This window comes from Carassius auratus, chromosome 39 (assembly GCF_003368295.1).
Source record: "Carassius auratus strain Wakin chromosome 39, ASM336829v1, whole genome shotgun sequence".
Taxonomy (NCBI): domain Eukaryota; kingdom Metazoa; phylum Chordata; class Actinopteri; order Cypriniformes; family Cyprinidae; genus Carassius; species Carassius auratus.
The window spans coordinates 10,107,976-10,118,458 of record NC_039281.1 but is presented as its reverse complement, the minus strand read 5'-3'; the positions used below and the strand labels follow the sequence as shown (position 1 = coordinate 10,118,458).

Genomic DNA, 10,483 nt, shown 5'->3' with positions numbered 1-10,483 from the left:
CTTGCTCTCCTGCCCCTGTCTCTGTCCCGCTTGAGATCCGCCCGAGTCGTTCCCTCTCTCTCGCCCGAGGCGGGCTGAATGCCTCGAGGCTCGTAGCTCCGCAGAGGAGCGGGGCTGTTCTCGCTCTCGCCCTGAAACTGTGAGGACAGAAGTGGGGCGTATCCTTGAGCGGGTGTGGAGGGCGGGATGTTGGTGTAGCCCAGGGCGTTCATCAGGCCGGATATGGAGCCGAGCAGCCCGCTGAGGCCGGAGCAGAAGTGCAGGAGGGAGCTCTGGAGGTACGGACACAGGGTGGAGCGCGCCAGCTCCCTCACAGCACACAGGAGCACGCTGTACGCCCGCTGGTTCTGCGCCAGACGGGCGCCGTTCTCCAGTCCTCGCCACAAGTCCACCCTCGTGGCAGCGCTGGGCACGGACAGAGAGGAGCTGTTGGGACGTGGAGGAGAGAAGCCGGGATCGCTGAACGGAGGGGCCGAGATAGGACAGCTGGGGACCAGAGATGAGGAGAGAACAAATTAGACAACAATCAATTCTGTCGCATTTTGGATGTCCTTTTAGAGTTGTTTATAAAGCCGAGAGTTCCGCTCCTTGATTCTGATTGGCTGAGCCGTGATCAAAGCTGTTCTAAATAACGCTACAAAGTAACACACTCCTTTGTTTACGTTTGTGTGTTGCTCGGCAACGACTTTGTTGCAACCACAACTGATTCTGAGAAGCTACACTGTTTACACTGTTTTTATTAACATCATTACACTTTATTTACTCTGTTTTAGTTTGTGGAATCTTAATACGTGTATGGAATAAACGGTTTATAAAAGCAATAAGCCCAGTGAAGCCGTGGTTTACAGTGAATTTATAACAGCTAAGAGGGATTTAGGCAATCCTCTTTGCGTTGTATCTAACAATGCCCCTTAGCTGTTATAAATTCACTGTAAACCACGGCTTCTCAGGGCTTATTGCTTTAATAAAACTGGAGTTTTGTCATCTTTATTTTAGTCCCATTCGTGGAGCACTCCCAGCTCTGCATGTTTTGCATGTTTCTTTAATCAAACACATCTGATTCAGGTCATCGGCTCATTAGCAGAGACTCCAAGACCTGAAACAGGTCGGATAAAGCAGACATGCAAACTGTGTAGTGTTTAGGGGTTGAAAACCTCTGTTCTAGTGCACTCTTAAAGGGACAGTTCACACAGAAATTACAATTCTGTCCTCATTTACTCGTCCTCCGCTTGTTCCAAACCAAAGTTTCGTTCTTCTGCTGAACACCAAAAAAAAAAAAAAAAAGAGGTTTTGAACACTGTTGATGCTTTAATGGAATCTTTTTAGTACACAAAAGCTTCTTTATAGTGGAAAAACGTTCTTCAGATTAATGAAATGTTCTTTCAAGAACTGTTCACTGAAAGGTTTTTTGGAAAATCAAAAATGTTTTTATTGCATCTTTACAAACCCCCTTTTGGAAGCTTTATATTTAAGACTCTACTCCTAAAAGTGGACTGAATAAATAGTCTATAAATCATTTTACTTAAAAAAATTAATTAAAAAAAACACTATGGAAATTTGCTTCCATCACGAAATAAAAATAAAGGATTTTCACAATTCTGTTCTCGCAATTGCTAGTTTACATGACGTTTCTTCTAAGAATCACATGATATAACCTCATAATTCTGACTTTTCTCAAAATAACATGATATAAACTTGCAATTGTCAGAAAAACAAAGTCAGAATTGTGTGATTATTTTTTTTTATTTTTCCTGTCAGAATTAGACTTCAGAACTCATTTGCGAGTTCATATCTCACAAGTCTGTGAAAATAAATCAGATATAAACTTGGAATTGTGTCATAATTTGTCAGTTTTCAAATCTGCAATAACTCGCAATAATTTTATATAATGCAGTTCTGAGAAAAAAAGTCAGATTTGTGAGATAAAAAGTCAGAATTACCCTTTTTAATTATTTTTATTCAGTGGAGGAAACAAGCTTCCATACTCGACCTGTCCCTTTAAATATTCCATGCATCTGCCTCTGATGAGAAAGTTGCAGATTAAGAGATGGTTGTTTGTTCCTTCTGTTGGTCTGTTTGAGATCATTCCACCCAAAAATTAACATTCTGTCATCGTTTCCTCACCCTCATCCTGAGCCAAACCTGTATGACTTAGTCTTTTGTGGGACATGAAGAAGATAAAAATTTACACTTTAACGCTTTAGAGACCAATTCTCACTATTAACTAGATGCTTATTAGCGTGCACGTTACCAGCTTATTTATCAGTTCTTATAAAGCACATATAAATGTTTTATCTGCGCGGATCCCTTAATCAACACCATATCTAAACTTAACAATTACATTACTATTAATAAGCAGCAAATTAGAAGTTTACTGAGGCAAAATAAGTAGTTAATAGTGAAAACTGGTCCCCAAAATAAAAATGTGACCACAGTGGTGCATTTAGAAAGAGAAATGTCATGAAATGCCAACTTTAAGTTAATTAATACACTATCAATAAATACACTTTATACACCATCACCAGGCAAAAGGAGATACTAGAAATGAATGATTAAAACTAGATGCATTCAGGAGATTAAAAAGCTAAACAAAAATGTCCCATTTATCATCACAGAGAGAGAGAGAGAGAGAGAGAGTGACTCACGTAAGTGTCTCTGATCTCCTTCAGCTGGTGGTCCAGGTATTTGGTCAGCTCGTATGTCCTCTCGATGGAGCTCCTCTCGTGGGTCATGATGAGTGTTCGGTCCAGCACCTGAGCGAAGCCGACCGCAGCCGAAAACAACAACAGCAGCACCGCCACCAGATCCCCTGAAAACAAGAGTTTAAGAGAAGTGAGAACACACAACTGACAAACCAAGGTCTTGTGTGGAGCATCTTCGCCAGTTCATTTCAGGAAATGCTTTAATAATTGTATCATTTCTTAAAAAACTCAACTGAGGACTGTGATATTGTTTGAGGAATATAACAGCGGTCAGAGAAAATCTGTCTGTAATCAGCTCGGGATAAATGTTTGGTTTATAAGCGTTCACACAAAATGAACCGGTGGTTTTGAGGTATTCGAACTAGAATAGCTAGTTTTATGTTATATTTTGATTATAGAGGTTACAATTTCATGCGGCTTTGTCTGGCACTGCTTCTGCTACCGTCTCTGGTAAAGTTTGTTTATAGAGATATGCACAAGATTATTTATGTTCATATTGAAATGGGTCATAAAAGATAGAAATATATTTTATAAATACTAATAAGTTTTCATGTATGTCTACTGCTTAAATTATGCTTTTAATGCATGCTATTGTTTGCAATTTATTCTTGCATGCATTTACAAAATTGTATTGTTTTAATCAAAATATCATAACTCAGTATTCTTTCTTTTCTTTTCAGTAATCGGTTTCACTAAGATGTATATCACAACAGGTAAGAAAAGATCTGTCGCTACTTTTGTTTCATCGTGACTTTATGAGTATTAATGCAATCATTTCATGATAGCAAATACAATCCAGTGGCCCCGGATGTATTTGAACACATTGTCCAAAAGTCTGAAATGTTTGCAATTGAATTGTTTTCCTCAGAGCTGTTTTTGCAAAGACTATATTTCAGTAAATCATCACAGGATTCAAACCCGAAAACTGTTTTTAACACTGCATCTATTCTTTTTTGTTCGTTTCTTGAGCTCAGGGGTGTGAGTGTGTGTGTGGTCCTCTGCTCTGGGACATGTTTTTGTTTTGTAGTGTGTGTGTGTGTGTAGGTTTCTGTTTTGGATTATGAGTTTATGCATGCCTGTACACAGACCAGTGCATCTGCTACATTAGGTATTGAGCGTGAGTGTGTGAAAGTGCCCATCCAGAGACCCTTTCAGATCCGAAACCACACTGAGAAAATAGCAGCAAATGAACACGAGCTGCCGAACTTCAGAAAGGGTCCCGCAGCGCTCCAATTATGAGTGTGTGCGAGCCTCAGGGAGCCATCCTCTCTCTTCCCTCTCTCTTTTGTGTCAAGGATTCGGAGAACATGGCAGAGATGTGTAATTACTTGTTTGAGACATTGTGTTTTCAACAGGTGTGAAATATGTGCGCCTCCTCCACTTCCTCTTCTTGAATCCCCCCGTCATCCTCCTTTTTTTCCCAATCTTTTCTTCTCCCAGGTTGTTTCTCGCTGTCACACATTGTTTTCTCCTCATATAAGTTTTCCGGGCTGTTTTTCATCTCACACACGTCTAAGTCTCCTCCCCTTCTTTAAAGTGGTTCATCTCTTTCTTGCCCCCTGGTCAAAATAACAACAGATTATTAACCTCGATTAGCCCTGCCAGTTTTCTTTTCAGCACCGTTCCTCTCTTTTCTCTTTCCAATTCACTCATTCTTCTTTAAGAGCGAGGAAATCTCTCGTCTGAAACGCTTGTACCTGAGACACACACACACACACAACACCTTTATCTCAACCCGATCATGAAAGTGTCTCTGATAGATCAGGAGCAGGGTGTGGAAGAGTTCCTGATCCAACACAACCGGCTCATTGAAAACATCAGATATACCGAGATCTTCCATTAAAGTCTTACAAACTCTGACTGACAGCGTTTTCTTATTAGAACTCTCTTTTGTTCCAACGTCTAACTGGATAAGAGCGCCCCGAGGAACGCTTTATTGCTCCAAGGTTTCTCTTTCAGAGCTCTTTTCGTTTCATTAAAGCATTAAGATCATGGCAAATGCTTTTATATTTCCAAAGAGAAACCGTAATAGACAACTGGTGTTGTGTAATATAAAAATAAAGGATCTTTATTGGTGTCAATGGTTTCATAAAGAACCCTTAACATCTAAAAAAACAAAACACTCTTTTTAACTCTTTAAAATGATTCTTTTTTAGAACTGTTAACTGAAAATGTATGAAAGGAACCCACAACGGCTGTTTTGTGGCATTCACTGAACTGAAACTTTTAGTTTTAAGAGATTGAGTGCTTTAAAATAACTCTGATTCAAGTCCTCTGATTTCATATTCTTTCATTTTAATCACAGAATGACACATGAGACTATACTATTAAAAACTGAGGTTCTTTATTGCCATCGATGGTTCCATGAAGAACCTTAACATCTATAAAACCTTGCAACTGGACAAAACTTTCTTCTTTTTTTTTCAAAATGTTTTTTTTTTTTTTTTGTTCTTTTCAAGAACTGTTTATTGAACAGTTATTTTAAAGGAACCCAAAATTACTCTTTTATGGCATTCACTGCAAAAAAAAAAAAAAAAAACTATTTATAATTTATTTTTAATAGTTTAAGAGCTTAGAGCTTTAAAATAATGCTGATTTATTTTTTATTTTATTATCTCTGAATTTTGTTCGCAGGCTTTGCATCTTTGTTTAGAGAGAGAGATGTCTTCTGAAACTCTCAGAGACAAATTAAAGATGAACTGAAGTCATATGAGACATATTGGGTTCCTTAAATAACCTTAACATACAGAAATCCTTGCCACGATACAAAATGGAAAAAAAAAGGTTCTTTAAATTATCAGAATGTTCTTCACACTTAGAAAATAATGGTTCTTTTAAGAACTGTTTTCAGAAAGATCCCAGATTTTGAATCTTTATTTCTTTTTGGATGATGTTTAGGAAACAGCTGAGAAGCAGTGATACAGCTGAGATATTAATTATGAAAGCAGGCACCACAACCCAACAGCATTGTTGAGATGATATCCATTTGAGACTTTTCTAAAGATGCAGAAGATTCACTGGATGATGCAGAAACCGTAACCACCAGCACGACGTGGCATTATATTCACCACACTTTTTCTTACCATCTATCAGTCTGAGCAAAGATAGCAGTTAAACTCTCCAACAATTAAACTCTGTTGATTTGGGAACTGCTGTTTTTCTCACGGCAGACTAGATCTTATCGAGAATCACATGAAGAATGTTCTCCTCTCTCGTTGCTTATTTGGATGTGAGCACAACAGCCCAAAAACAGAGCACTGGCATATTTACATAACCCCTGAAACAAATCCCCCGCGACTTTATTCAATAACTGCGGCTTTCATTAGGACGATCTGTGTGTGTGTGTGTGTGTGTGTGTGTGTGTGTGTGTGTGTCCCCTGCAGCTGGCAGCAATGATATAATGTCAAATCGATATATCAGTCAGTTTCTGTCTTTCTCTCCGCCTCACACACATGCACACATCTTTCCGTCTTCTGACTGATTTGTTGCGTCTGTGTTAACACTAAACAGACGAGCCTCCGAGGCTCCAGTCAACAATACCAAGAATTCAGCATTATGGTGCAATATCATAAAACATGTTCCCAAATATCACATCATATAAAGTTATATTGCCCATATGATGGGCTGGTCAGCACAAAGAGCCTAGTCTTTCATATTCATGAGCGAGTGTGTGTTTGTGGAGGGGTCAGGGTCATGTTGTGTGTCTGTGTACAGTTAAAGAATAGATTTATGTGCAGTCTGCACTCAATCAAATGTGCATTCCTTCACTGACTACACACACACACACACACACAGGGCACTAGATGGATGTTAGAATATAAATGCATCCACTTGTATTTTGCAAACATGATTGACATCCAGCGATTGTTTCTAGATGCATGCATCAAACCGCGTTCCACTCGCTCATACACACACTCGCTCTCCGTGATCTCTGCGAGGCGACACACACTCCTCAGTCTCCCTGTAGATATTTAGTTTGAATCTTAAATAGATGGAAGTTGGCTTGAAACGGCGAGGGCTTTGCCAAAGGACCTTCAGAACGAAGCAGGATGAAGAATAAAACCTGCGTCGGGAGAAAAATCCCCGCTTTTCCCTGAACTTTCCTCTTAGAAAGAATGATCGGCATCGATGGTTCCTTTAGAGAACCTTTAACATCCACAGGATCCTTTCATTGCACAAAAGGATCCTAAAAAAGTTTTAATTAAAATGGGGCGATGCCATACATTTAACATTTTGGTTCCTTAAAGAACCCAGCGATGAACAGTCCCTAAAAGAACCATTTTTTTTCTTGGTGTGAAGAACATTTTAATCGTCTAAAGAAAGTTTTCACACAATAAACAGACTTTTGTGTGAAATGAAAAGGTTCATCACCAATGTTTGATATTTTTTACTCATGCTTTTTTTTTCTGTTCAGTTCCGATGCACTATATCTGCACCTCTGTAATTAACTTTCTTTTTTCTCTCTTGCTTTTTTTAATTATCTCTTCCCTCCCTCCCCCTCTCCAGTCCCTCATCTCTCAGACTCAAGTTTCTCATCTAATGTTGTCTTAAATATAAATACACGTGAATGAAGAGAAACTATCTGCACGTCCAGTCTAGAAGATCAAAAAATGGAACTCGAACAAGCTTGAGAAAGAAAGAAAGGAAGGAAGCAAGAAAGAAAGAAAGAAAGAAGTGGGAGAGTGAAAGGGGCTTGGTGAAGCGAGGGGCCATGTTAATTTGGGAAAAATGTAAACAGCATGTGTAACTGTTCAAACCGTGACCGACTCATTTTATATCATTCCCCTGTGCTCCCTCGCTTCTTTCTCTTTTAGAGGGAATCTGGGCTGCGTTAACCCTCTTTCCTTTCCTCCATCACTCCATCTCTCTCTTTCTCCTTAAGCCCTGCACTTCCTAAAGCTCTTCATCCCTCCACCTCCCTCCCCCCCCCTCTCTCTCTCCCTCTCCCCCCCCCCTCTCTCTCTCTCTCTCTCTTTCTCTCTCTCTCTCTCCCCCTCTCTCTCCCTCTCCCCCTCTCTTTCTCTCTCTCTCTCCTCCTCGAACCGACTGTCTTGTCCGCATCTCTGCGTGGATTAAAATGCAAATGCACGGGGCTCTGTGACATGTTAATGGTTTGGGGCTTTTTTTCTGAAACCAACTGTGTGATTCTGAGTGTATTTGGCAGTTTGGGTTGTGTATGATTGGTGAAATAGTTGCATGTGGGACAAAATGAACTGTAGCGAGGAAAAGAGAATGTGTGTGTGTGTGTGTGCGTGGGTGTGTGTGTGTGTGTGTGTGTGTGTGTGTTTGTGGCAGACTGCTCTGCTTCTTTGTTCAGGCATAAATCGCATCATTTCGTCACACTCTTCCTCCTTTTCACAGACATGCATGGCTCCCTGAAGACAGGTGCTGTGTGTGTGTGTGTGTGTAGACCCTGACTAACTTGAATCATGTACTTTCTGATATCAGTGTCTGTTAACGAGACGGGGGTGAGTTAGCTCTATGAACCGTGTGCACTCACAGCAAGAATAGAAGCAGAACTCGTCTCAGTGTTGAGCACGTGTGAGCAGATTCATGCAGATGTCCTCTCAAATACAGTGAAATACTGAAAAAGAAAAGTCTTCAATTTGAAAGGCTTATTAATTATGTTTCGCTCTATGAAATCAACAGGTTTGTGTCAGAGTTGTGGTTTAGAAAGTAACATCAACTCTAAAAAAAAACTATTCTGAAATGTCCTTAATGACAGAGCTAGTGTTTATGCTTTCTTGCTAATATTTTTGAAAATGCTTTTGTTTTGTTTTTTGTTTTTTTTGGACAATGCTTTGTTATAAATTTATATTTTAGCGTGAAAAATTTTAGTAACACAGTACATTTTTGTTTTAAATAATTTAGCCATTTTAAAAAACAAAAACTTTAATTGTTTTTTTCTATAATCCAACTAACTATTTTCCTTTGTCATGTAATCTGTCCATTGAAATTGGATAAACTCAATAGCTTTTCTAATTAAAAGTACTAAATCTAATCAGAATTACATGTGATCAGTCTCGCGCCAACGCATGAAGTTAGACTGATTTAACATTTATGCAAATAAAAATAATCAAAGGAACTTTTAGGACAACAAACAAATCGATTATTGGACATGAAAAGCAAAGTCATATTTGAGCTAAATAAGTTTCGTTAACTTATTTTAACGAAATACTCAGATGTTATAGGCCTCTCAAACTCAGAAGCAGATTTTCAGAGAATCAATCTTTGATAGATAGATAGATAGATATATTTTAAAAGAGTTTTATAGAATAGTTGTTAAAATATTAATCATTTTCACATTGCAAACTAATTTTAAATTTTTTGTATTTTATTGTATTAATTAACGCGCGCACAAACAATAATATTAACATAAAACGATGCTATTTTAAGCTCCGAGAAATGTATTAATTATATGCATATTTAGTAATAATCTGTTGATATTTTTTATTATTGTTAATAATGCTAAATTAATCAGAATAAACTGTGAAAAGCCAAAGTCGCACATCACTTACCGTTCCGTGTGATGCGACGCATTTTAATTGTCGCAAGTCCTCGATCCGCTCGGATCCGTTTATTGTTTCTGAGCTTCTGAAAGAGTTCTGGATGAAATAAAACGAAGCCCGTTATTTTCCTGCGCTCTTCAGGAAACTCTTGTCTGGAGAGCTACACACGAGAGTGATGTATAGACTGTATATAGAGAGAAACAGAGAGGGAAATATCTGTAGCTTGAATTAAAAAATAAAAAAGTAAAGTAATGCATCAGATCAAGTGCGTGAGACTGAAGGGCCTCAGGTATCTGAAGCTCTGAGTGACTGAAGTGATTTTATACTCCTCCTTCAGTCCCTCTCTCCTCCTTCTCTCCTCTTCTTCAGTGATTCACTCTTGATTCATCTTCTCTGAAGTGCCACGAGACTCAGAAACCACAAAGCTGGGAGGAATTACACTTCTGACAGATAGCTATTTCATAATTCGTCCAATTATTTTCTCACCAACTTGCATGCATTATTGTTTTTATTTTGTGGCTCAGTTCTGGTTTGGCATTGAGTGATTGGTTGAGACGGGCCGTGTTTGGACTGGTGTGTGTTCTGCGTCACGCCTGCGGTGTTTACTGACAGTGAGATGATTGTGAGTTTAACACATGCGTGGGTTATTTCTGGGGCGTCACGAGAGGATAAGCACTGCGTGACATTAAGAGAACAGGAAGGATTATCACTGTGATTATTGCATAACTCTTCTGAGCCTGTGATGCGTGATTGATTGATCTGCGCTCAGCTGATCGTGATGCTGGCGCCCTCTGCTGTTCAACACCGGGATCTTCTATTTTTTCTTTCTTTTTTCTTTTTGTAATAAAAATAAAATACCTTAAGAAAATATGTGCTATTCACTGCACCTAAATGTATAATTGCTGAAAAAAATATATATCCTACGGTGTATTGAACATTAACGTAGCAATAGTTTTTGTGTGAAAATAAATCAATAGCCTACTTTGAATAAATAAAGTATTATATACAATAAATCAAATACTTTTCGTATGTCGAAGTTACCGTATTCTCCGGACTATAAATCACACTTTTTTAAATGTTTTCATAAGGGTCAGATTGAAAATGTTTCTTTTTTGAGACCCCAGGAGCCCAAATTCAGACCCAAAACAATAAAAACCACAGAAGAGGTGGGAGTTCAAAGGAGGAATCTTTATATTACCAAACTGCAGGGAGAGGAAGAGTAGATATAAGTCATGATCTGCAAGATTAATCACAATCTGATGTGATCCCACC

The 10,483-nt window shown here is 38.7% G+C and overlaps 1 protein-coding gene and 1 pseudogene across 1 annotated transcript in view; one reads left to right on the top strand and one right to left on the bottom strand.

Moving 5' to 3' along the window:
- LOC113058080 (uncharacterized) overlaps positions 1 to 9,511 on the bottom strand; it is an 11,350-nt pseudogene extending 1,839 nt beyond the window's left edge.
- Positions 1 to 10,483, top strand: part of LOC113058065 (WD repeat-containing protein 1-like) — a 282,582-nt gene that overhangs the window by 193,804 nt on the left and 78,295 nt on the right. The gene's annotated exons all lie outside the window — the stretch shown is intronic.